Source organism: Meriones unguiculatus, chromosome 17 (genome assembly GCF_030254825.1).
Source record: "Meriones unguiculatus strain TT.TT164.6M chromosome 17, Bangor_MerUng_6.1, whole genome shotgun sequence".
NCBI lineage: Eukaryota > Metazoa > Chordata > Mammalia > Rodentia > Muridae > Meriones > Meriones unguiculatus.
In genome coordinates this window covers 7221132-7245482 of record NC_083364.1, presented here as the reverse complement: position 1 = coordinate 7245482, position 24351 = coordinate 7221132, and the positions used below count along the sequence as shown (strand labels likewise).

Here is a 24351-nt window from a genome sequence, read left to right as displayed (position 1 = left end):
AAAAAAGTCTGTTTCTTGGGCACACTCAAATTCCAGAGACTATTGTTTGAAAGTAATTCTTGCTTCCAATTTCTTTCCTCAAAAAACCCCACTTACTACCCCTCAGAAGGAATGGTTCATATTCCCTTCCCACCTGAATGGAAGTAAGCATGCAATTTTCCGTTGGCGGGTGAGTAGTCCCTCTCCTATTAGTCAGTCACTGTTCCACCTGGCAAGGTGCCTTATGCTTGCACTTATGCACTCAGGACGCTGACATGGATCTCAAGTTTGAGGGCAAGCCTGGAGGATGTGTTATATTCTGTCTCAAAACCAAACAGAAATACGTCTTTTTGCTATTAATTTATCTGTTGTTAGTCCATTGAAAAAAACATCTGGAGGGACCAAGAGAAGGTTTTCCTTTAACATACAATGTATATGTGCTTACACACACATACAAACTATCCAGAACAACACATTAAAAGCTATTAACTACAATTAGCTCTCAGAAGTAGCTCATATAACTTGTGAGACTTTAAAATGTTTATAAACATAATGAATGTGTATTATTTTTCTATTATAAGCTTTATACCAAAAAAGAGCTAAAATACAAAACTTCAGTTTGCACATATAAATCTGTTCCTTTATGAGATGGTATTATCAGTAGCAGGTACTTCGATTTGTATGAAAAAGAGTGAAACCTGTTGTCACAGGTCTGTGATTCAGGCTGCTAAGAAGCCGGAGGCAGAAACATCACATATTCAAGAACTGCCCAATCTCCAGAGCTAAGTTAAGGCCAGCATAGCCTATTTAGGGAGACCCTGTCTCAGATTCAAAGGGAAAGGGAGGACATCCATAGTGTTTATTTCCTGATGCTTCTCTTATTGGTATTTTTTTTTTAGTGCTATTTTCATCATTTTGGAGAGATAACAGACCTTGATTTTAGGACTCATTAGAAATAAAATTCTTTCCCAGAATCCTACCACCCAAACTAAGGCCTGGTTCAAATTTTAGAACCATAGAGATTGGGGACTTCTCCTATCAATACTGAATTTCTGATGAAAAAGATTCTGGAGGACATGTAAAATTCTTAGAACTTGCTGGAACAAGACTATAAACTCATTGCACCCTTTCTGCATCAAGTCTAGTGACATTCTCAGATCAACCTAGAAGAAAACTTGGATGATACTTTGAGGCTGGCACTGCCCATTTTGCAGTTAATCTTCAAAGACCTCCTGGCTGGCCTTTCCCCACTTGGCCTTACTGTGATAAACACCATAACCAAAACCAATGTAGGGAAGAAAGAATTTGTTTCATCTTACAACTTATAGTCTATCATGAACGATGTCATGGAGTCCTGCAGAGGCAATGGAGGAACACCGCTTACTGGCTTGCTCTCCACGGTTGCTCAGCTGGCGTTTTTATACCACCTGGGACCACCCACATGGGTGTGGCACTACCTATAGTTGCCAGGGTCTTTCCATATCAACAATTAATGAAGAAAACACCCCCATCGCCTTGCCTACAAACCAGCCTTACAGAGGCATTTTCCAAAATGAAGTTCCCTCTTCCCAAACGAAACTGGTTTGTGTCAAGCTGACCAAACCAACCCAACCCAACCCAACCCAAACAAAACAAAATCCAAAACCCAACCAAACGAAACAACAACAACAAAAAAGCTAACCAGCACATTAGCCTTACTAGCCTTTTAGTTCTTTCTCAATTTCAAAAGAATTAAATTATTACTAGCTTTAAGAGAGAAATTCTAGCAAAATTATATGGACAGGAAATACGTTTTCACTCTTCCAGTATCATGTTCCTTTTCAAAGGTCAAATAAGCAAAAGATCCATATTACTTCCTAATCCCAGTATCAGGAATTAGAAATAAACTAGAATCTACTGAAGGTGTCTAGGAGGAACACTACCATTCAGGCAGGATTAGAGCGAGTCGACCTGGCCACATAATGGGCCATGCGGTGCTTCCTCATCACCAAGATGAACCTCTTGGGTCTACTGACTCCTCTAGCCACCCAACAGTGGAGCTCTCCTGTGAACCACTGCTCCTTTCAGAATCCTGGGCCCTTTTAGTTCCGTTTATGACACACCCTTTTAGTTCCATTTGTGGCTCAGTGCTTTGTCCGCTATAGGCATGGGATTCCGTAGTTTCTGCCCCCACCTTCTTTGAGTCATGATGTTAAGACCATCTAAATGCTACTTTGGACATTGGCTGGACCTAATATTATCATCTTGATACATGATTCTACATTCATTAGACAATAGCTCTGAAAAAAGTATATAATAACATGGTTCTTATTATAAAACATTCAGTGAAACTTAAGATACAAACCTGTGTCATCAAAACTGTAAAGTATGGAAAAGAATATGATAGCAGTACTGTAGTCTATAATGCTCAAGTGCGGAGTATATTAAATGGTATATCATCAAAGTAACTGAGTGTGGTAGTACCATTCTGTACTATAATAAAAATAGTTTAAGTTACTATTACACATTTACTCTTTTGGATTTTCAGAATCTACCTTGAAAGAGTGTTAGTCAAATATAATCACCAGGTGGAGTAAAGAAGTCAGAGCTATGCTTAAAATTCGTATCTCAATGAAAACTATCTCTTGGCTTTTATTAACTTCTCTGATTTAGTTATGCCTAAGCGAGTTAATGCTATTGAATAAAAAGTTTTTAAGAGTATATATAGAGAAGGCCACCACACAAAGACAGAGATGCACATAACATTGTTTTTCTGATTGGCATCCAGCCTGTCACATTTTAGGAAAGTATCACTGAACAGGGCGCCTGGCGCTTCGACACACAGATTTTTTTTACAGAATTATTGAGTACCTGTGTCCCCCATTTTTCAGACATGAAACTAAAATTAAGGACTTAAATATATTGGTCTAAGCCAGAAGCATCTACTTTTGAATGAGGCTGTTAAAGAATTAAAAAGGCATGAGGCCTCTGTTGCCTTCATCGTGGCTGCACTTTCTCCCTCGGGCTGTAATCAGTCTGTTCCACAGTGTGACTCTTACTTGCATGGGATTTCTGCCCTCCGGCAGTCCAGTGATACGCTTCTCCACTGACTCAAGTAAAACAATCATTTTACTATTTCCAAAACAGGGTGAAGAAATTAAACGGAGGGTCCTTTTCAGAGGGTTTAGGAAGATGTAACAGTTCACCAAGACTGACAGAAACCTGTTAAAGGGAGTGGCTGTGGGACGTGTGGGAACCTAAGGATTTGTTGCCCTTTCTACACTACAGATGTTCTTTGGTGTAGAGTGGTGCAGCATCACACAGACCTACTGCAAACAGAACACGGAGTGCCAACCTGCGAGCACCATTGCTTAGTAACATGACACATGGCAGAGCAGCTTGCTCATTCTCAAGGGAGGACACATAACTGGGAGCTGTGTGATTCGCTGCACCATCCAGATCATCACAATCCAGAAACAGCCTGGAGTTCAAAATTCACTCTCAACTGAACATGTTCTTTACATTATCAAAGTAAAAAATATAAACTATAAAACTAATCAGAAGTAAGCTTAAAAATGTGTTGGCACATCTGACTTCACACAACCTTCCAAACTAACATCAGATATTATTTTTATTAGTAGTAATAGTGTTATTTACAATTTATTCACTTTGTATCCTGGCTGTAGCCCCCATTCTAGTCTCCCAATCACACCTTTCCTCCTTCTTCCTCTCCACTCCTCTACTCTAGTCCACTGATAGGGGAGGTCCTCCTCCCCTTCTATCTGACCCTAGCCTATCAGGCCTCATCTTTCTCTGTGGCCTGATAAGGCCACCCCACCAGGGGGAGATGAGCAAAGAGCAGGCAACAGAGTTCATGAGAGAGACAGACCCTGCTCCTCTTACTAGAGGAACCTACATGCATACTGAATTGCCCATGGGCTACATCTGAGCAGGGGGTCTAGATCCTCTTCTTGCATGGTCCTTGGTGATTCATCAGTCTCTTCAGGGGCCTCTGGGCCCATATTTTTGGCTCTGTTGTTCTCCTTGTGCAGTTTCTGTCCCCTCCAGGTCTTTCCATTTCCCCCTTCTTCCATAAGATTCCCTGCACTCTGCCCAAAGTTTGGCTATCAGTCTCAGCATCTTACTTGATCCCCTGCTGGGTATAGTCTTTCAGAGGCCCTCTGTGGTAGAAAAGATCATCCTGAGTGAGGTAACCCAGAAGCAGAAAGACATACATGGTATATACTCACTTATAAGTGGATATTAGCCATATAAGATAGGATAAACCTACCAAAATCTCTAGTCCTAAAGAAGCTAAACAACACGGAGGACCCTAGGAAAGATGTTCAATCCTCTTTCTGAAGGGCAAACAGGATAGATATTGGAAGCAAGAGAAGACAGGGCACAGGACAGTAGCCTTCCACGGGTTCTAATATCAGACCTCATTAGCCTGAATTCCTGAAAAGAAAAACCTGGCTGAAATTCAGCTGAGCCCAATAGTAATCATCAGAGGCAATGCTGACAGACAACCTCCAAGAGGCAAGAAAGAAAAGCAAAGGTATGTTGTTGTTGGAAGTGCAAAGACATTGGAATTGCTTTATAGAAAATCTGAGTTTGGATACAAAAAAACAAAGGCTGATTTGAGGAATCAGCTGAATGGATGGGCAGCGAGCAAGGAGGCAGTATCTGAGATGACTGGGGAAAGGCAAATTATTTTAAAAAGTGGAAATACCAGGTAATGACCTGACAGGTTCAGTTGTAATTAACAGATTAATCAGTTACTTTCAGAAGCTAAAATACCTTACGATATGCAGTGGGCCTGCAAGAAGAGGTATGAAGAGGAAACTTTACCGCTGGGCAGAGTCTCCCAAGAGCCTTGGGAAATACACACAGGATAAGTTCAATTCTGTAACACTGTTTGTAAATCCCACTTATGCTTTACTATGAGATTTCATAGACATACATAGCATTTTTGAGTGACTATTGTCTACAAAAGAACATTGTCACCATCCATTCCATGGGTACTTTCTTTTTTTTTTTTTTTTTTTTTTTTTTTTTTTTTTTTTTTTTTTTTTTTACTATTGAAGGGGTTTGTTTTGTATCTCCAGCTGCTGGCTCCTAACTCTCTAGCTGGGAAAGAATCTGAACTTTTGATTCTCCTGCCTCTAGCTTTTTTTAATTTTATTTTTTTTAATATTAAGTACAGTTTGTTAACTTTGTATCCCTGCTGCATCTTGCTCCCTCTTTCCCTCCTAATCCCACCCTGCCACCCTCATCTCCTCCGTGCCCCTTTCCAAGTCCACTGACAGGGAAGAACCTCCTCCCCTTTCATCTGATACTGGTTTATCAGGTGTCTTTAGGACTGGCTGCAAAGTTCTCCTCTGTGGCTTAGCAGGGCTACTCTTCCCTCGGGGGAGGGAGGAAGGAGTTCAAAGAGCCCATCATTGAGTTCATGTCAGAAACAGTCCCTGTTCCCCTTATTACGGTACCCACTTGGATACTGAGCTACCAAGGGCTATATCTGAGGAGAGGTTCTAGGTTGAATCCATACATGGTCCTTGTTTGCAGAAACAGTCTCATAAAAGCACCCTGTGCCCAGATACATTTGGTCCTTATGGAACTCCTGTCCTCTCTAGGTAATTTTACCCCCCCCCCTTTTTTGATTCTCTAAACCCTGCGGAAGGTTTGGTTACGAATCTTAGTATCTGCTTTGATACACTGCTAGGTAGAGTCTTTCAGAGAACCTCTGTGGTAGGCTCCTGTTCTGTTACTTGTTTGCTCCTACATCCAATGTCCCTCCCATTTGTCTTTCTAAGTGAGGATTGATCATCTTACCCTGGGTCCTCTTTCTTCTTTATCTTCTTTAGGTGTATAGATTTCAGTATGTTTATCTTATCTTATAGTTCTCAACGTCCTTAGCCATCAGACAGATGCAAATCAAAAAGACCCTGAGATTTCACCTGAAACCCACCAGAATGGCTAAGATAAAGAACTCAAGTGACAACCCATGCTGGAGAGGTTGTGGAGAAAGGGGAACCCTCCTCCATTGCTGGTGGGAATGCAAACTTGTACAACCACTTTGGCAATCAATCTGCGCTTTCTCAGACAATTAGGAATAGTGCTTCCTCAAGATCCAGTTATACCACTCCTAGGCCTATATCCAAAAGATGCTCAAGTACACAACAAGGACTTTTGCTCAACCATGTTTATAGCAGTTTTATTCATAATAGCCAGAACCTGGAAACAACCCAGATTTCCCTCATTTGAGGAATTGTAGTACTTTTACACAATGGAATACTACTCAGCAATTAAAAAGAAGGAAATTATGAAATTTGCAGGCAAATGGTGGGACCTAGTAACAATCATCCTGAATGAGGTGTGCCAAAAGCAGAAAGACACACATGGTATATACTCACTTATATAGACCTGCCTCTAGCGTTTGAGTATTAGAATTACATCCATGCGCTACCATGCGTCTAATTTTTTTGGGGGGTGTAGAGACTAAACCTAGAGTTTCAGGTATGTTACGAGGCACTCTACCAAAGAAATTGTATCTCCAGCCTTGGGTTAGGTCTCAGTTTTGTGTATTGGTTTTCATTAGTATGCTAGAAACTTCCATGTTTCACTTGAATGAATCTATTTACAGTTTTTCTTTGTAATATCAAAATGGCCCCTCTTGTAGTTTGAGGCTATTAATAATATAAGATAGAAATTATGGAACAGGAAAGCCTGAAGCTCTGAGGGAACAGACATGATGGCCCATGTGGCAGCTCACACAGTGCAGATTGCCCATGATGGACAAACGGGTGACTTGGAACCCATCTAGAATCAAATTAGACACCACAAAATCTCATCATCTTAAAAGAGTATGCAGCGTCCAGAATTTCCCATTAAAATTATAGCATAGCTGTAGGTAATTGGAACTGCAGAAAAATGAAATTACAGATAGAGAAATCTGCATTCCCTCCATGTCTGCTCATTTTTAACCTTGAATCAGGGCTACGTTAAATCAAAAGCAAGATTACCAAGCCAGGGAAAACATCAAACCGTGAGCCTGGTCTTAGCATCCATTAATCATTTTCCTTAGCTCATATCCATTTTATTATTAGATTTATTAAACTGACAAAATAGCTTATTATTTTTAATGTACAACATTATGTTTAGTCTATCTGTATATTGCCAAATAGCTAAATCAAGTTATTTAAACTATTATTTGACAAAGAGCATTATGTTGTGAGAACACCTAGGCAGGTTTGTTTCAGCTACAAAAATTGTTGGAAGAAGAAGAGAGGAGTGGAGACCAGTATTTCATCCCTTTGCGATGTTGAGAAACTCAAATTTTATATAATTAATATATGCAGAGGGACACACATCAGAACTGATAGTGTGTGTAACAGTTAATCTTCATTTTTCACATGATTGGACTTAGAATCACCATGGAAACACACTTCTGGATGTGTATATGAGTGTATTTCCAGAAGGATGAACTGAGTACTGAAGATTGAGTGTGGGCGTCACCATCACATATGGTGGGGCCTAGGGTGAACTGAAAGGCAGTTAACAGGAGAGATAGAGCAGAGCACCAGCATTCATCCCCTGTCTTCTGACAATGACACGATGTGACCAGGCATCTGACACATTCCTGCCCACATACCTTTCCAGAAGTAATGGACTGTATACTCAAGCCATGAGCCAAAGCACACGTTTCCTTCCTTTAGTGGCTTTGTGAGGCATTTTGTCACAGCAATGCAGAAAGCAAACCATACAGAATGAACTATTTGAACTACCTAGGATCGCATGATTTAAAAACTCAATGAAAGGGGTATGCCACCAAATGTACCAGCCTCACTAGAAACAATGGCAGGTACCAGAAATGGAAAAAGTCAAATGACTGGCAAGACTCTAACAGGCAGTAATTTAAAAAGTGATTTTCAAAATTAAAACACAATGTGAAAGTACAATGCCCACATCAGGGTAAATGTTAATAATGTGTCACCATTTGAGCAGCTGACAGCTACACTGGATCTTAATTTCCTCATCCATAAAAGGATAGGCTGGAAGGAAGTGTTTTCCAAGGTTCCTTTGAGTTGCCTTTGTTTCAACCTACCACGTTGAAACGAACTTCTTCCACAGATTTCCTTAGTGTGAAATATGGACTTTTCTTCCCCACTGCTACTCCAAACCAAACAGTGAAGAGATATAAAGTATTTGAGCAATTTTACCAAGATTTAAAAAGCTGGTTAGAATGAAAAAGGTGCTTTTGAAGGAATCATTGGAAAGAATCCCATTATCCAAGCAGAGACAGCCTGGCCTTGGCAGGTGTCCATGTGCTCTGGGGGCTAAGTCTTCCTTCTTAAAAGAGTACTTAGAATTCTCTTCCATTCTCAAATCACAATTTAGTTTCCATGAAAAGCTATGGTAGGGGATTCTCAGAGAATCTGATATACAAGTGGGTAGCCTTCATTAATCGAGATCAAAATGGAGACACACACTTTCAGGCCATTTAAAAGACAATGCTCCCATAAAGCTGAGACATTGGCTCAATGCTGCAATTCAATCACGTGAAGATATTTCTGATGATAAGATAAAAAGGTACATGCATACTATCTCTATATATTCAGGGTTTGGAATCACTATAGTGTCTACTCATAAACTAGGCATTTTTCACAGTTATCTATATCTGAATAATGTATACACTGTCAGAAGTCTGTACTGTACAGCTAACAAATGACAACCACGTTAATCATATGCTGTAAAAAAAAAAAACTCGTGTAAAATAGCATGTAAAAAGTCACTAAAACACTTCAAAGGCTGTTAAACATGTACAAAGTTTATGATATCACATTGGTAGGGAGCAGGAATTGCAAACATTCCTACAAGGGATTATTAAAACCACATTTTATGACATCTTCAGGACTCCTTGCATATTCCCTCTCTAAGGAAGTCTCACACCCCCATGCCCCTGTTCAGATCTCTAAACCCTGGCATTTAGAGTTAAAGGGTCACTGGAGATTTTATCAGGACTTCCTAATAAGAGGGAGAAAGCTGGCAGCCCTCATGCCCTCTACTATGTGATACTGGGACATCATGGCTCAAAGGATGGGTGTCATCACATACCAATACATGCCCTAGCGCTTACCAACTTCTCTTCTAAGTCACCCAGTCCCAGGTGTGTTGTGATAGCATAAAAGCAAGACCAACACAGTTATACTGAGTTAGGACCTGACTTGGGCAGACACTGTTCCCTATCAGGATATGTTACACTAGGGCGGGAATGGACAAAATAATGGGGAACAGCAGAACTACCAGTAGACTGTGTCCCAAAGAAAAAGAAAGCAGTACGTTAAGATATATGGAGCTGAAGGGAAATGAGAGTGAACAGGCACAATCCATTTGCCATAGAGCCTTGAAAATTCTATTCTGTCTTTTACTTTATCAGCAAGAAAAACACTGAGGTAGCCTACATCTTAGAAAATATCCCTAAGGATAAAGCAAAAAAGGGATGGAGATCTGTCTCCAGCTATGACCACGAGCTGCTGAGACTCCCCTGCAGCCATGATCTATGTAGCTGTTGCTCATTGGTACAGCTTTTGTCACCTTTCAGTGCAGTGTTCTCGAAAAGACATGGCATGGCAGCCTTGGAGAAAGGCAAACTGTTAAGGAATCAGAATCATACATGTCCTTGGGAAATGCATACTAAGGTAGAGTAGAAACAGAGAGGAGCTAAGCAAAACACAGACATTTGAAGTTAGGGACCTGGTGAAATCTCTTATTAAGAGAAGGTCAGTACAGATGACATGCTTAACTTAGAATGAGAGCCAGTTAGCAGCAACTTTTAAAAATACCAGCAGCTTTAATGATCATTTAAATAGAGACTCAAAGATCATTCCCCAGAATCCATGTTAGGTGTCCCCAGATATCTCCAGCATTGCTGTTAGTATTTCCAACAGGGCCCTGGACTGTAGAATAATTGCTGGACCTACCCACTGCCATACACTTCCTAAATATATTAGTTTATTAGAAACTACACTGTAATTCATGAAAAACTTCTTAAATTCATCCAAGATTCCATTGTAAATTCAAAAGATAAAACCAATCACAATTCTTTATTAAATACTTCTGCTATGAGGAAAATACTGACCACACTAATAAATATATGAGTATACATTCTACTTCTCTAGCATGCATAATGCCCTAGATTTCATGTCCTCATATACCATTAAAATTGGAAATAACAGTAACTCCAGCACTTGGGAGTAGAATCATGAAAGTCAGAAGTTCAAGATCATCTTTGACTGTACAAGTGAATTCAAGGCCAGTCTTGGCTACATGTGACCTTTTTGCAAACAGAAAGACAGAAGGAAGGGAGGAGAGGGGAAAGGTAGAGAAGAGAAGGAAAGAAAGAAAGAAAGAAAGAAAGAAAGAAAGAAAGAAGGAAGGAAGGAAGGAAGGAAGGAAGGAAGGAAGCAAGGAAGGAAGGAAGGAAGGAAGCAAGGAAGGAAGGAAGGAAGGAAGGAGGAAGGAATGAAAGAAGAGAGGGGTATAGAAAGAAAGAGAAGAGAGAGATAGGAAGGGGAGTACACAATAATAAATTAACTTTAATGTGGCATATTTTTAAATTTTTTAAATGTTTTATAATCCAAAGTACTCTAAAGGAGAAAGATAAAAGAATTTCTTTTGTTTTCACTTCACAAAAATTACAGTTAGTAAGGTTGTGCCTAATTGTCTATAATTGTCTTAAAATGCATTACTGGACTTAGATAAATAATAACAAATCTCTGATAACAACTAAATAACCTTTACATGACAAATATCTCACTGTTAAGATTATAAAGTCAGGGGTTACTCAACTTTTTTTTTCTTTATTAATTACACTTTATTCATTTTGTACCCCCCCGTGGTTCCCTCCCTCCTCCCGTCCCAATCCCTCCCTTTCTCCACCCTCTGCATGCATGCCCCTCCCTAAGTCCATTGATGGGGAGGACTTCTTTTCCTTCCTTCTGATCTTAGTCAATTAGGTCTCATCAGGAGTGGCTGCATTGTCTTCTTCTGTGGCCTGGTATTGCTGCTTCCTCCTCAGGGGGAGGTAATTAATGAGCAGGCCAATCAGTTTATGTCACAGACAGTCCCTGTTCCTATTACAATGGAACCCACTTGGATACTGAACTGCCATGGGCTACATCTGTGCAGGGGTCTTAGGTTATCTCCATGCATAGTCCTCTGTCCTCAGAACAAAAGGACAGCCTACAAATTGGGAAAAGATCTTCACCAACCCTATATCTGACAGAGGGCTAATATCCAGTATATATAAAGAACTAAAGGAGTTAAACAGCAAAAAATCAAGTAATCCAATTAAAAAATGGGGTACAGAGCTAAACAGAGAATTCTCTGCAGAGGAATATCGAATGGCAGAGAAACACTTAAAGAACTGTTCAACCTCATTAGCCATCAGGGAAATGCAAATCAAAACGACCCTAAGATTTCACCTTACACCCATCAGAATGGCTAAGATCAAAAAGTCAAGAGACAACACATGCTGGAGAGGTTGTGGAGAAAGGGGAACCTTCCTCCACTGCTGGTGGGAATGTAAACTTGTACAACCACTCTGGAAAGCAATCTGGCACCTTCTCAGACAACTAGGAATAGCGCTTCCTCAAGATCCAGCTATACTGCTCCTAGGCATATATCCAAAAAATTCTCAAGTACACAATAAGGACATTTGCTCAGCCATGTTTGTAGCAGCCTTATTTGTAATAGCCAGAAGCTGGAAACAGCCCAGATGCCCCTCAGTGGAGGAATGGATGCACAAGTCAGGAGCCTGACACAGAGGACCTTTGAAAAGCTCTGTCTTGCAGACTATCAATGTAGATGCTGAGACTTATGGGCAACCTTTGGGCAGAGTGCAGGGAATCTTAGGAAAGAAGTGGGAAACAGTAAGATCTTGAGAGGACAGGAACTCCACAAGGAGAGCAACAGAACCAAAAAATCTGCGCACAGGGGTCTTTCCTGAGACTGCTATTCCAACTAAGGACTATGCATGGAGATAACCTAAGAACTTTTTTTTAAAGGAAAATAGAAAATTATGTCAGTATACTACAGAAGAATTAAAACTGTGTCCTTCTTTCTAAAAAGAAATCTAATTTAAAAACACTAGAGTATTCAAACTGCATGTGTCTTCAGTAGAAAAGAAAATTTAAGTTTTTCATTCAATTAGTGAAAGAACATAGTAAAATGCTTTTTAAATGAAGCAAATTGTTTTACCTAGAAACGTAATAAATCAGAAGCAAACTGTCAGTCGTTAGTCACTGAGAACATCCATCTGCACAGTACCTCTGCTGTCAGCTTGAGGTTTGAGGCTTAATCATTTCAGGAATGAGAAAGCCGTGAGTCATTGTTTGCCCAAGAGACACTTGGGTACACATATTCATAACATTGCCTGCATAAACTTCTTGACAATTTGCCTGAAGGTCAATCTTCAATGAAATAATAGAAATCTTAGTTTGGGAACAGTATATAGGGGGAAAGATTTAATGAATATTTACCTTGCTTTGTGATTTGATTTTATGTACATATGCAGTAGGAAATATGGTTCAGGATGTGGATTAAATAAAATACATAATAGTCTTGAGATGCATTTAATAAGCTGGAGAGTTAGAAAGAGCCAGTGAAAGCCTCAGAACTTCTGGCCCAGGTCATATGCTTTGCATAGAGTTAACTTTCACTCATTAGTTTGTATCAAATTTGTGGATTTACTAAGCAAGCTTCCTCAAACACCACTGCATCACATGTCCTATTCCTTCAGACTAGGTTGCGATTGTGGCTGATTGGAAAACAGGCCAGCTTCGACCTTCCTTACATCTACCTCTTTAAATAGCTTCCTTTGCTTTCCTGTTTGCTTTGGGGCTTGGCCATGTGATTTCTTTTATTAGCTTACTTGAGCTGTGGTAACATAGCTCAGCAGACTGTGTGGCTTCAACATTGCAAACTGACTTTCTTCCAGATCCAGAACCTGGAAACCTAGGTTGGGTTTTCAGTGTAGAAGTGCTCTGGTGAGGGAGGTCTCCCTTTGTGATCACCGGTCTTCCATGCCCCTAGAAAGAACAAATGGAGGTCAAGACCTATAGTCCTCACGAGAGCACTCAGGTTACCAAACCAGTCTTCCTTCTTGATTTACTCTCCTTCAAAAACCTCCATCTCTCATTTGGAACTATAGGTGTCAACACAAATTTGGAGAACACCTGTATTCAGTCCACAATAGTATTGCCAATGAGTGAGTCAATAGAAGATGTGAATTAAGTAGATCTTTTGGAAGCACTCGGGAAATTGAGCCTGTTTTCACTTACCAAATCTCAACAGTCTTTTCTGATCCTTGCTACCACTGCCTGCAAAGGATTCTCAGCTCATGCACTGGATAATGAAAGACCCAAGGCTGGCCCTCCAATCGTCCTTGCTGAGCCAGGCTTGCTAAGGTATAAGCAAGTAAGTAACCCTGAACAGATCAGGATTACCACTTTCTGAGAAAATTATGACTTACTATTTTTGCACCTTCCCAGACCTGTAGCTAATGTGCTTGAGTTCTTTTCTTTCCTAACACATGCAAATTTGGTTTAGGCTATCTGGAAACCATATCAATAGGCATCAAATATGACCCCTCTGTGGGTTGCTGAATTTCAGTTCAGATCCTGACTGACTGTATTATTGTTATGACACCTTGGTAAGAGGAACACATGCTTCCTGGCTTATTCTGCCATTCTGCTCTCCTTTTTTTTTTTTTTTATCCATTGCACACAAAATCTCTCACTGTAGTGAATGAAAACATGTCATGTCACTGACTTTACTTCACCTAAGCAGATCTATCAGTGGCATAAAGAGTCTTGGTGCCCTGACACTGAGTATCAACACAGTTCTGAAAAGCTGTGGTCTTACTGCCTGACCGCACCACACAAAGGTCAACACTAGTTTATACATAATCTGAGCTTCTCCTGAACAGTGATATGAATGACAGGTCACCTTGGCTAGTTCTGTTGCTAAAGTTTTGTCTCACAAAAGAAGCCTTCACTCTATCATCTCATTCACAAGAGTTATTACACCCCTCCTAGAAGGAGTCGGGTTGGTAGTAGTAAGCATACAGTCATGGTACCCATGGCTTCACTGTGTGTACATCTGCTCTGGAGAAAACAACAAATAAGTTAAAACATATTAGAAGTCTCTATTGGACCTTATCTCAGCTTGAAATGACTAAACCATCAGAAATAGAAAATGGCTTTAGTGCAGTGGTTCTCACTGCCCTCCTAATGGTGGGCTCTTTAATATACTTCTTCCTATTGTGGTGACCCCCAACCATAAACTTATTTTGTGGCTACAAAATTCATAACTGCAATTTTGCTACTGTTATGAATCCTTTTGTAAATATCTGTTATGCTGAATATCCCATATGCAACCCCTGTGATAAGCTCTGTTGACCTCAAGAAAGGGGGGTCGTGATCCACAGGTTGAGAAACCCCTGCTTTTGTGGCTTCCTTCTTAGTTCTGTAATATTACAACAGTATTTCACACTTCAGTGCACAGGAGAAAAGTTACGTCAGTACGTTAGTGGAGTGTTTCAAGCACTGAGACAAATGCCATGAGGGTATAATTTTCTCTTGTTGAGGCAAACTGTTCTTCTGTAATAGCACTTGTATCGATAGTACAACCACCCAAGCCCAGTGGCTCATGATTACATTTTGGCTGAATCTTAAATGCTGAACTTGATTTACTAAAACAAAGAGATGAAAGAAAAATCTCCTACAGAAATATTCTTGCAAGAGAAGTGATGTTATTCATCGTATCATTGGGCTCCCTCTTCCAGTTAGTCAGCAGTGGTACCCAGCAAAAATTTCCACAAAGTCCAGAGAGATTAAAGTTGCTTGGAGAGACTTGCACAAAAAGTACAGAAAAAAAATGAGTTATATATTGATGGAAATTATTTACTAACAAAATCAAATGTACTAGGGATTAAAAGGGAAAGAAATTGTACTCACTGATGTTATGGTTTAGACCCTGAGATCCCTCAGTGCTTCAGATGTTTAGTTTACTTTCCAGGTCAAGAGGCTATTGGAAGGGGTTGGGACTATAGACGCTGAAGCTTAGTAGAAGAACATTAACTTATGAAGAACATCTTAAAGAGGATACTGAAATCTGGCCATTTTCTTTCTCTCTGTTTCTCTTTGTCTTTTCACCCTCTGCCCCTTCCCCTGCCCACCCCACAATTTCTGCTTCCTGGAAACAATGAAGTTTTCTCTACAGTGCTTCCTGCCATAATGTTCTTCTACTGGAGCCAAAAGTAATGATTCCAAAAAACCATGAACAGAATCATCTAAAGCCACAAGTCAAGAGAAATCTTTCCTACTCTAAGTAGTTATGTCAGTGACATAACCTACAGTATGTGTGGTGTGTAAGGGACATACTGCACAGCCTCACTGAGACAGCACTGAACTGTGCTCAGCATTGCAGACTTCTCAGATACAGTTTTACCCTGCATATACTGATGACCCATCTTCTAGGGTACCTTTGAACTAGGCTCCGGAAATGAGAAGATCTACTGGCCAATTACTGTCTATAGGAAAGAACAACACAACAGTAACATTTCTGATACCACTTTACCAACACCAGCTCATAAGTTTTGGCAAACATACTTCTATACTAAAAAGCAAAATGCTAAAACTTATGTTCAACACATTGGTTTCATTGTATGTGGAAAGGTTAACTAGCAAAGCCACTCTGATGCTCTCTTACAGGGCTCCATGGCCTGAGGTTTCCAAAGGCCTTATAAGTTTTATGATAAAGGTGATAGAGATGAGTAAGTTCTGCCTTGCAAAATATCTCAAGTTGGAATAAAGTCTTTTGTGTTTTATGATACAGAGCTCCACAGCTCCACTAAAACTTTGGTTCAAATAACTGAACAAATCCAAAGAACTAGCTGAATTAAATTTCTCAGGCTGTTGCAAAGTATGCAAGCAGAACTGTTTTTGTAGAAAAGTATAATCTTCCATCTAGGTAAAAATATGCGGTTTGTATATATCTGTATATAACCTGTATATATCTGTGTGTATATATATATATGTATATAATTATCACTTTGTCAAACCACACAATGAGGATTCAAATCAGCTACATCCAGTAGAATGCGGAAAACTGGGGCGCCAACCACTGCATGCTGTTCCACTTAGGCTGAGTCAAGATCAGCCACCAGATCAGGAAGTCTATAAATTTACGCTTGGAGGCAACCCCTCTGCTGTGAGCGAAATAAAAGCTGACCCGGGAGGGGGGGGAGCGGTGGAAACTAAGCACCAATGGTCATTTTCGCTGCATAGACGCAGAGTGTAAGCAGTGTGCAAAGCCAGGAGGTGCGGAGCCTGGAAGCTCCCAGGGACACTCAAACCAAGCAGCAGAAAGGAAGCAAATGGAAGATCTGAAAGATGGTTAGGGATACAAGCCTGGTGCCCACATAGTCTTCCTTCTCACATGCTTGGGCCCTCCTAAATGAAGACAGTAAGTCTGTAGTCAGAACAATTAAAAAAAAATAAAAATAAATCTACAGCCAAGAGGACATGGGCAGCGCCCTGCATGAAAAACAGAATGATGCCTGGATTTCCACAGCTCCAAACAGGTACATGACCTAGCACATGTGATCTCTGTTAACTAAAAAATAAAGAAAAGCCTGTGTCTCAAAACCGTGAATATTCTACAACTGCTCGTTACCCTCCACATGTGCACAACTGTACTGTTTAAGAACTGCTTCCAGCATAACATTCAGAATATGAAATAACAGAAACATTTAGTATGGGATTTGACAAAGGAGCTGAGAAGGACTACACACTCAGAGGGTGGAATATTCAGGAAATAAATGGATGAGCCACAGCATGGAGAGTAAGTCCCAGAATGTATCCAGAATGTATTCAAAAGTACTGAGTGAACTTCTCACCCACTTAGAATAGCTATTATGTAACGACTAAAATCAGCCAGTAACAAAGACTGGAGGAGAATGAACTGGCAATGTTGAACAAAACAACCACTCCATGCTGGAGAACAATACAAAAGTGCTTCACAAAACTAAAGTAGATCTACACAATCCACCCATCCCACTTGATAGTGTGCAGCTGATGGACATGAAGCCAGCATGTCAAAGACACAGCTGTCTATCACTGCAGCATATTTACAGTATTTAGTTAGGTCACAGAGAACCATGAAATCCTGCCATTCACATTAAGCAAGCTACGATGTTCAGCAAAACAACATATGCCTTGCACTCCCACTTGTCTTTTCAAGCTAAAAATGTGAACCTGGCAGGAGAATAGTGATTACGAGAGATGAGATAATGTGTGGGGGTGGGAGGACTAGAATGCTGGGTGAGGAAATACAATGAAATCCACTAATGTATATTAGCGTTAATAAAAATTAAAATTAATTAGAGTGGGAAGGACAGCTCAGCCAGTAAAGCACTTGCCTTGTAAGTTTGAAGACCTAAATTTACTTTCCCAAATCCACTGGCATTGTAGATTGTATATCCTTGCAGGCAAATCATAAGACATGGGAAGGCCTCTTTCGAGTTCTTAGTCAGGGAAGTCCAAGAGAGTCAAAAAAAGTTATACGTGATTGCTATGGTCCTTGGCTATCCACTGATAGTGCAAGATAAATCCTTAATGCTGAAGACACCATGAAATTTAGATACAGACCCAAGAGGCTTTTGAGCTGGAATTGGCTAGAAGGATTTCTCCCTGGGAACTAGCTTGAGTGGTAGCAAAAGGCACCATGCCAAGCTTCCCCCGAAAAAAGACAAAGTAATCGACAGTCCTGTTCAGCTATGGCACCCAGGAATCACAACTACCAGCACGACACAACAACCCTGAGAGTGGAGCAGTGGCACACACACCTTAAAATCCAACTGCTCTCTCATTACACTTATGTCCTCTTCTACAAGCTGGACTCCATGCCTGCTACTGGAAACCTAGCCAACTACCTAGAGCTAGTGAAGTCATAGATCTTAGAGAGAACCTACAATGACCATGTTACTAATCTAACTACACTAGAAATATCTGTCCTTATAGCAGTCTTCATAACTCATCATTGAAATTTCTCTTTGGAACAGAAGGAGGCCATTACAGAAAACTACAACCAGTTATATGAAGAGTTGTGAAGACCACTTCTAACTCAGACATCAACAACACAACGCCCGCACCTAAAGTCAGTGATGATTGGGGAATAGGGGTCAGAAAGATTTTACTGTGATATTGTGTCTCCTAGTATTTTCAGAAGCTGCAACCATAAAGTCTCACCAACACAACTTCCTAAACATGAGTTGAACAAGGATGACAACAAGAGACAGGCTGACATTTGCATAGGAAAAACTCGAGAGGCCTCAATCCAAGACAAAGAAATCAATAAATAAGAAAAAAACATTCAATATAATGTATAGATTTAAAAATTCAAGAGCAGACAAAAAAGGAATATAAGAAAGATGCATAGAGGACCCTCTTGTCTGAGGACTTGGAATCTCTTGAAATGCACAAATGGGTGACAGATGTTAGAAATTCTCCCAACATCAGAATCATTGCCAGCCTGCCTTGAAAGCAACAAAAACAAAATGTTACAAACAAACAAAGACCTAAAAGGAGAACTCCAGGGTAGAACTATGACTGCACAGCCAAAAGCTTGGGCCTTCTTGTTTTGAGAGAGAAGAAACACACCCAGAAATGAGAGGGTGGACCTAAGTCCAAGAACAGAAAAAACAGGGCTGAAGAGTTTGAGGGGCACAGTGTTGAAGTCCAGGGCTTAGCAAGGCTGAGACCCTGGGCACAGGCCCCTGTTTCCTATGGCAGGCTCGGAAGACAGTATGTGAAGCCTGCACATGCAAAACCTGTTGGAAATTGCTATACTAGGCTGTGAGCTTGCTCTACACAGATAAACTTTTTTTTTTTAATTTTAAATGAAGTTTCTATTTTATCTCTCCCTATCTTAGCTTGGAATTAATGACACTGGTTTCCAAGGCTTCAGAGGTCCACAGGGGGAGAAGAATTCTATTCTGGATCTTGGCTTTACTCCATGTCTCTCATTTATTTTGGTAGGATGTAGACTAAGAGTTGATGTAGGAAGCACGGGTATTTGAGATGCTGGGATCTGCTGAATGAATAGGGGGATTGGTTGGATCAAGGTCAGGCTTACCTGATTATATAACATCCCTGAAAAGAAGCCTTGACTTCTTCTCCTTTACAATGTGACATTATTTGGAAACAAAGTGTTTTAGTAAAATTTCTATTTCAAAACAGCCAATTAATCAACTAACAAAGACAGGATACATATCTTGCCTCACAGTTTTGGATGGTGATCAGCTTGTCTTACTCACTTCCTGGGTGGGAAGTTAAAGCCAGGAAGATAATGGGACTTAGACCTCATTGTCTCCTTAAGAGCATGTCTGCCATCCTCAAACTCTTTCTACTAACCAACATCTCCAAAAGCTTCACTGCTTCTCAGAGAATCAAGTCAGAACCAAGCTTCTAACACTTGAGACTCTGAGAGAGAGTCTAGGTCTAAATTCTAGCATAAGGCTGCTGCAGACATGCCAGCTTAAAACGAGGAGGCTGGCTCCCAAGATGGCATGAAAGGTGTCTTTATAAGAACATATCTATGGAATATTGGGAGGGGGAGTCATGTGAAAAATGAGGTATATCCTGGAATTAAATTGCCACAAGCCAAGCAAAGCCTCAGTGAGGCAAGAATTGGAAGACACAAGAAAATACAGCTCAACCTACGCCTTATTTCACACTTCCAGGCTCCAAAATGGAATGAGAATAATTTTTCAGTCTATGCCACCTACCTGGTGGAGCTTTGTTCGAGCAGACCTAGGAATGCTTGGAAGGGTGCATCACACACCAGGCCCACGGCCCTGTGAATTGCCCTGCTTGGCACAGTGCTCCAAGTACAGCAAGCATGACCGCTGCTGAAGCTCCCACTGAGAGCTCAGGTACTGGGGATCCTCACAGGTCATGTGATTCACCCGTGACCTGAAAAGCCAGTGGCTGTTAAGTCATCCTTCATGACATTGATCCACCTGCCTTTTTTAAAAAAGAGAATTTGAAATCTTACATGTCTCTACATTATTAATGTTTATCAGAACCTTGAAAACCTTCAAAGAGTATATGATTCAGTTTATCTTTGTCTAATAATGGGCTGAAGAAACAGAGATATGCTTGATGATGGTAACTTGACTTGTAAATTTGTGATGGAAAACTCCAAAGTAACTGTCAAGGGGGCCCAGAGCATCATAGTAGAAACTAGTTGTTACGTGCTCAGTGAAAGGTACACTAGAACTATAATTAGAAATCTGCACACAGCCAGCTTTTAAAAAAGAGAAACAAAAACAAAAAGACAAGAACTCTAACCTCAGGCTGGAGAGATGGCCCAGCGGCGACAGTGCTTGATGTGCAAGCATGACAACCTGAGTTCAAATCCGAGGTATTCATGTTTAAGACCAGGTATGGCTGTTTGCCTGTAACTTTGGTACTGAAAGATGGAGTCAAGGGGAGGATCCTAGGAGGTTACTGACCAGGAAGCCTAGTTGAAATAGCAAACTTCCAGTTCAGGGAGAGAATGTCTCAGGACATAAAGGCAGGTGAGATCAAGGGAGAGAACACCCTGTATCTCTGCCCTTGACTCTACACACATGAATGTGAATGTGTTCCTGCAAAGTCACGTGCATGCTGCAAACATTCCATACCACACACAAATTTGTGGGCATACGCCCACACTGACAGAAAGACAGACAGACAGGCACACACACACATACACATCTTAGTTGTTAGAATCTAAAATGTTTTACAGTATCATGGCAAATGATCACTCTATTTTCATATAATTTGTGGATAACTTCAAACTCTATATGAATATGCATATATTAACTATATACTTTGACTTTTAATATACTATCTTAACTTTCCTTAAAGAAACTTCAGCACTTACAAACTTATAATTTACAAACGTCTCAACCTTGTTTCTAAATGCAATAAAAATAACTGGCGATATTCTTATCTTTAACTTTGAGAAACTCCTTTTGTAAGGAGAACTTAAATACACCTATGCAAATATATATATAGAGAGGTTCCAGTTTTATAAGTCAAACTGATAAACAAATTCACAGTACCAAAGGTGAACCAGAAAACATCACTGGCACCCTGTGCTTTAGCTGCGAATGCTTGCCAGCTCTACTCCAAGACAGAAATTGGTTAGGGAATGAAATGTGATTTCTCTTTCAAAACCAGAAGGAGTGTAAACTAACAAACCAGTTATCAATGCTACTTGTCACCCATGAACAGAGGCCTTGTTCTAATTCCAGCACTGCACATAACACTACTAAGTCCCCTCTCTGGACTCTGTTCCTGTGTGTAAAATGGATGTTCTTCTGTGTTCCTACAAGCTCTAAATCGCAATTACAAAATCATCAATCATTGTCTGACATTTAATTTCAGCTGAGGAAAAATATAACTGGAACTACATATGTAGTAGCAGAACAGAAATATCCAGCTGCTGATGATACTCGAAGCTCATATGGTTTGAGTCTAAATCCAACCAACACAAATTTTCTTGGCCTTGGAATTTTGTTGAACAAAGATACTGGGGGGCAGACACTTCAGAAAGAAATAAAGACTTTCCATAAATTTCTCTATTATGTGTTCCTGTGATAGAGCAATGTGTCCTTAATAAGGAAGATGTTTGTGGATTTACCAGTTCTGAAGATATACAAAGTATGTACTGAGACTTCAAGAGCTGGCTTTGACCATGAAAACGTAATGAACAAGGACTTTAGTGACAACAGTACATCGCAGTGGTGCCACACAAAAGGTAACCATAGAATAACCATCTGTCTCCCACCTACCAACTTATCTAGCTTGGATACTACAAATAACAGCTTACTTTACTATTTTCTAGACACACACAAATTAATAAGATGTAACAACTTATATAAGAAAAAAGGACACTTTATTGAAAAATAACAGAAGATACAAGTAACATTTTAGTGAGTAAAGAACTACTCTTACTTACAAAAAAGAAATGGTACCAATGATTTAAAACCTCTCCTCCAAACCAAAGTTTGGCAGGCTACATAATGTGAGGTATTCTTTTAAAGGATTATGATTATTCATCTTTCAGCCAGAAGGGCTACGGACAACAATAATAAATTTTATACAACATTTAACAATTCTCTTTGCTACCACAAGCACACAATCTCTCATTAGCCTTAACTCAGACCACTTCAGAAATTAGGTGGTTTCCACGAGGCAACATTTATGAGTTTTAACTCTACTTTCAATAAACTTAGAACTTGAAGTCAAATGAAAAGAGTCGTATCTATAATCTACCAGAGCCAATGCAAGCAAAGTTCGTAGAAATTTAAAGTTACCTGGAGAGAGAGAGAAAAGAGCCACATCAGCCACTTGTTGGGGACTCAGAGCTGAGAACACAGGGACTGATTGATCATTAACTTTTCGCCAGGAGCAAGCTTGCACACAGCTCTCCAGAGGCTGAGTCTCCGCTCTCCTTTCCTTCTCTCTTCTCAAATAGGGGAAAGGTAGTTCCCTCTTTCTTCCTGAAGAACTTGCTTGGACATGCACGGTTAGTTCATAATTCTCACAGTGTAAAGTAAACTTGGCTTAAATTATATCGAGGGTCAAAGAAGGTGACCTCTCTGGCAGTTTGGATTGCTGCATTTAATCTTCTGATTTTCCTTCTCTGTAGCTGAAATAGATACATTTTTTCCACGCTATTTCTCCCATCATGTAACTTGATATCATGTCTGGAAGACACTGCAAAAAAGAAAAACCCTGTACAATATGCATTGCTGTGTCTGTGACTCTTAACAGAGTCTGAGACTGGGGAAAGACTATTATGAGCAAAACCGAAAAGGACAAGGTCAAGGAGGTTTTGTTTTGTTGCCTGAGATGGACTTCAGGGTTCTTTTCTGGATTGTTCTTCACCTTCCTCTTATCCTGAGACACGGTCTCTCACTGCCCCTGAGACTCATGAATTCAGCTAGACCTAGACAGCCACTGAGCCTCACCAACCTTCCTGACTCCACCTCCTCATTGCTCTGGTGACAGGAGCGTGCTGTCACTCTTAGCTTTTTACTTTGGTGTTGTGGGCACATGCGGCAGGCCATTCACTGAAGCCATCCCTGCAGCTCTGAGGTATTTTGCCCAACAATTGGCATTCAGCACCTCATTCTCTAAACAATGTAAGATAGTCACTAGGTAAACATTTTAAATATGGGAATTCTGAGCTAATGAGTTCCAGTTACTTATGTAAGGTACTAAAGCTTGGGAATATTAGATTATTGCTTCTGTCTTTAGTTTTTAGTTGACGGAAAGTCCATATTCCTCTCTACTTAACAGCAGACTAACTTAAGGGCCTTAAGTGCTAATTGTCAGCTTGAAAGACCCTAGCATCATCTGGGATATGGGCACCTGGACGAGCCTGAAGAGGAGATTATCTTGATCTTATTTACTGATATAGGAAGACCAGTCTTCACACACATTGGGACATTAAGGGGATCCTGTTGTGGGTGAGTGGAGCATCAAAGTGATTGCATTCTTTGCTCTCTGCCTCTCACTGAGGACAACTCCCTCAAGCCTCTGCCTGTGTGAATTCTCCTCCATGTTGGATGATAACCTGAATTCCAAGCCAGAATGAAAACTTCCACCCTTAAATTCCTGTCATTGAAGTATTTATCACAGCAATAGGCAAAGAAACTAAGACAAGATACCTGGTTCCCAAAGGGAAAGATTCAGTTCTATAGAACTGAGCCCCAGATATCAGCCAGTGACAAAATCTTCTGTATAATAATTATAATGACCCACCCATGGGACAGAGCCAGTCCCTGACACTATTATTGCTACTCTGCTATGCTTGCAGACAGGAGCCTAGCCCTGTTCTCTGAGAGGCTTCACACAGGAGCAGATAAAACAGATGCAGAGACCCACAGGCAAACATTAAGCAGAGCTTGGGAGTCTTGTGGAAAAATTGGGGGAAGGACAGAGGAACCAGAGGGTACAGACAAGAACTCCACAAGAAGACCAACAGAGTCAACTAACTGAGGACCATGGATACTCAGAAAATGAACCACCAACCAAAGAGCATCCAGGGACTGGACCAAGGTCCCCTATACATATGTAACTGATGGGCAGCTCGGTCTTCATGAGGGTCCACTAGCTAACTGAGTGGGGCCTGTCTCTGACATGGACTCTGTTGCCTCCTTTTGGATCACTTTCCTCTCTCTAGCTGGGCTGCCTTGTTGGGCCTTAGGGAAAGTGGATGCTCTTAGACATGATGTGACTTGATGTGCTGGGTAGGTTGCTAGTAGTGGGT

At 40.5% G+C, this 24351-nt stretch overlaps 1 protein-coding gene across 4 annotated transcripts in view; it reads right to left on the bottom strand.

Moving 5' to 3' along the window:
- Slc16a7 (solute carrier family 16 member 7) overlaps nucleotides 1-24351 on the bottom strand; it is a 165501-nt gene that overhangs the window by 84310 nt on the left and 56840 nt on the right. The window contains exon 2 of one of the 4 annotated variants that reach the window (XM_060370984.1): nucleotides 22391-22793. The exons of 2 other annotated variants lie outside the window; for them this stretch is intronic. The gene's annotated coding sequence lies outside the window, so the exon portion shown is untranslated. Of the gene's footprint in view, nucleotides 1-12892; nucleotides 13050-22390; nucleotides 22794-24351 lie in introns of all 4 variants that reach the window. One more of the 4 variants, XM_060370983.1, reaches the window with a different exon arrangement.